General features: G+C 42.2%; 1 non-coding gene across 1 annotated transcript; it reads right to left on the reverse strand.

Moving 5' to 3' along the window:
• Window positions 1–885: 885 nt before the first annotated feature.
• Window positions 886–991, reverse strand: LOC132634499 (small nucleolar RNA R71). The gene has a single exon (XR_009580218.1). It is a non-coding gene; the product is annotated as a small nucleolar RNA R71 (small nucleolar RNA).
• Between the last annotated feature and the right edge of the window lie 3,119 nt (window positions 992–4,110).

Genomic DNA, 4,110 nt, shown 5'->3' on the forward strand with positions numbered 1-4,110 from the left:
TTTAAGGTTCAAAGATCAATTCAAGTATTACCAATTCCTCTTTTCTTCCAAAGTAAGCAATTATGAATTCGTCAATTTCTTATTTCTTGTTCTTTGTCATGAGTAGCTAAATTCTCTTACTAGGGTTGTGAACCCAATGATGGGTGTTGTGTGATTGGGTTGTGATTGATATACACATAATGGATTAGACCTAAGCTTAGCATCCTACGATTTTAGTAACCTTTTCACACCATATACCCTGTGGGATTCGACGCCAACCTTGTTGGGTTACTATATTTGACAATGTCCGCGTTACACCATTAATAGGTGTAATTTGAGCGTATCACATTTTGGCGCTGTTGTCGGGGAATACGGTTTCGAAATTACTAAATAGTGTTTGCTATATTGAATTCTTTTGCTTATTCCATCACACCTTGTTTGCTACTCTGTGTAAACCAGGTGAACATGAATCAGAATCAGCAAAATCAACGTGCTGGTAACCAGGGGAATCGGTTGAACAATCAGGCGAATGAATCAGATGATGAGAATATATTCCCTGATCTTATTGCAGAGGAAGAATATGCATCTGCTATTGTTCAGCCTCGAGTTGCAGTTGCTAGCGTGAAAATTGACTCCTCTCTATACCACTTGTTGAAGCTTGAGGGATACTTTCGGAACTCTACCGAGAATAACCCTTAAAGTCATTTGCAGAATTTTGTGGATGTGTGTGCTAATCACATCCAGAACAACGTTCCACAAGATGTTATTTGGTTGAGGTTATTCAAATATTCCTTAACCGGGGAGGCAAGAACATGGTTTGAGAAGCTGCCCCAAAATTCGATTACTTCATGGGCAGAGATGGTGACTGCTTTCCTCACAAAATGGTACCCCCTAGCAAGAAGGCTGAAATTCGTGACAAGATATATGAATTCAAGCAGCGACCGGGGGAACAACTATATGAAGCCTGGGAGAGATTCAACGAGTATTTACAGAAGAGCCCGAATCATGGTTTTTTGGAACACATATTAATGGAGAAGTTCTACCGAGGGCTAGATCCAGTGACGCAGTCAGTTGCTAATAATGCAGCTGATGGTTGTTTCATGAACAAAACTTATCGACGAGTGACCAACATACTTAACAAGCTGACGACTCATAATCAGGCTTGGCACTCAAACAATGCTGATGTGGTACCGTATGGTAGTGCTATGATCCAAAATATAGTAAAGGAGAATCAAGACACCCAGCAAACATTGGCAGAACTTGCAACAAATATTTCCTTGCTAACGAAGAAGTTTGATGAATCCCAGATCAAGAAGGTAATGTTTGTGAGGATGATACAGTTTTGCCAAAAGGAATGTACCATACTCAAGATGGTCTGTTCCATAATGGCCACCTATGCAGGTTGAAGATGCTAATTATGTTAATAACCCTCAAGGGGGTTACCAAAGACAGAACTACCAAGGTGGTTATCAGAATCAGAATCAATGGAGACCTCAGCAAGGTCAAGGTGCTTGTAACAACTCTGGGAACTACAACAATAATTATGGTGGTGCGAACCAAGGGAGCTACAACAACAGTAACAATTTCGGGAACAAGAGTTCCAATCCTTATATACCACCGAAAGGGCAGTCAACAGAGCAAGGTAGTTCGAAGGTTGAATCAATGCTTGAGAAGATTCTGGCCAATCAATCTAAGTCTGAAAGGACTTTATCTGAGCTGACAGAAACAGTGGGTTCCCATACAGCGGCTATTCAGAAGCTTGAGTCACAGATGAGAGATATTTTTAGAGAGCAGCACCCTCTTAAAAAGGAAGGACTTTCGAGTGACACTATTCCAAATCAAAAGAATGGGGGAGGCGGTGTAGACCGTGTGTTTGCCATCACTACTAGGAGTGGTAAAATACTCCAGGGGGCTGATGAGAAGGTGATTGATCTTAAGCCGATAGATAAAGGGGATGAGGTGCAGTCTGAAGCACCCATTACTGCTGATGAGAATCCTACTGACAAGAAGGTTGCTGATATTCCAGAGATGGTGAAGGAAGCTGATAGCACAAGCAAGCAGGCTGTAAAAGGGACTCTTCGCCCTTTGACGCAGTTTTCAAATCTAAACCTCCATTTCCTCAGAGGTTGGTAAAGAAGAAGGAAGGTGCTAAGTTTGAGAAGTTTTATGATCAGTTGAAGCAGTTATCTCTAAATTTTCCCTTCTTGGAAGCTGTCAAGGAGATGCCCGGTTTTGCTAAATATTTGAAGGATCTGCTGACCAAGAAGAAGACGGTTCAACATGAAACCGTGAGTTTGACTCACACTGTGAGTTCCATCATTTCAACTACAACTGTTTAGAAAAAGGGAGATCCTGAGGCGTTCACCATTCCTTGTTCTGTTGGGCACCATGCTTTTGCTTGTGCTTTGTGTGATAATGGGGCGAGTATTAATTTGATGCCTCTTGCTATATACAAACAATCAGGTTTGGGGATGCCAAGGCCGACTACTATGAGGTTACAAATGGCTGATAGGTCTATAAAAAGACCTGTTGGGGTAGTTGATGATGTACTTGTGCGGGTTGGTGATTTTATGTTGCCCGCTAATTTTATGATTCTTGACTGTGCTATTGATCGGGACATTCCTATTATTCTGGGGAGACCTTTCCTTGCTACAAGGGAGCTCTGATGGATTCGGAGAAAAATGAAATCAAGTTCCGAGTAAATGATGAAAAAGTGACTTTTCAGGCTAGCAAAGGGATGAAGTTACCAAGTTCTTACGAGAGTATTTTGGTAATTGATTTGTTTGATGTTGTTGATGAAGCAGTGGAGTTCAAGATGGAAGAAGAAAGTTTGGGTGAAGCTCTAGCTGGTATTCTTATGAATTTCGATGCTGAAGACATGGAAGGCTATGTGGAGACAGTTAGTTCACTTTTTTGGGTTGGGCTCATATTTATACCACCCAAAGAAGCTAAATCTTGATCTGGAAAATAGAACAACTCCTCCAGCAAAGCCTTCGATCATTGAGCCACCTAAGTTGGAGCTTAAGCAGCTCTCATCACATCTGAAATATGAGTTCTTTGGTCCAGACAATACATTACCGGTGATTGTTTCAGCCCTACTGACTGAGGAGCAGATTCTACAGCTTTTGGATGTGTTGCGGGAGTATAGGCGTGCTATTGGTTGGACCATAACAGACATCCGAGGTATTCCATATGGGATCTGTGCGCACAAAATCCTTGGAGGAGGATAGCAAACCAAGTGTAGAGCATCAGAGGCGACTGAACGAGAATATGCAAGAGGTTGTCAAGAAAGAAATCATCAAATGGTTAGATGCAGGAGTAGTTTACCCAATTGCTGATAGTAAATGGGTGAGCCCGGTCCAATGTGTTCCTAAGAAGGGCGGCATCACTGTTGTGCCAAATGCAAAGAATGAGTTGATCCCAACCAGAACTGTCACCGGATGGAGAGTTTGCATGGACTATCGAAAGCTCAACACAGCCACTTGCAAGGACCATTTCCCTATGCCCTTCATTGATCACATGCTTGATAGGCTAGCGGGGCGTTCTTACTATTTCTTCCTTGATGGTTATTCGGGCTACAATCAGATCAACATTACTTTGGAAGATCAGGAGAAGATCACTTTTACTTGTCCTTATGGGACGTTTGCTTTAGCCGGATGCCTTTTGGTTTGTGTAATGCACCAGCCACTTTTCAGAGGTGCATGATGTCAATCTTCTCTGACATGGTAGAGGATTTCTTAGAAGTGTTCATGGATGACTTTTCTGTTGTGGGTGATTCGTTTGAAGATTGTCTTGGTCATCTGGGTCAAGTGCTATAAAGATGTGAAGAGACAAATCTCGTGCTAAATTGGGAGAAGTGCCATTTAATGGTGAAAAGAGGAATCGTCCTAGGTCACAAAATCTCTGAAAAGGGAATCGAGGTCGATTAAGCGAAGATTGATGTGATTGCAAAACTTCCACCACCTATCTCGGTAAAAGGTGTCCGAAGTTTCTTGGGACATGCTGGGTTCTACAGGTGCTTCATCAAAGATTTCTCCAAGATTGCCAACCCAATGCGCAAGCTTCTTGAAAAAGAGGCGAAGTTTGCGTTTGATGATAAGTGTCGAAAGGCGTTTGAGGAGTTAAAAGAGC

Source organism: Lycium barbarum, chromosome 3 (genome assembly GCF_019175385.1).
Source record: "Lycium barbarum isolate Lr01 chromosome 3, ASM1917538v2, whole genome shotgun sequence".
Lineage (NCBI taxonomy): Eukaryota > Viridiplantae > Streptophyta > Magnoliopsida > Solanales > Solanaceae > Lycium > Lycium barbarum.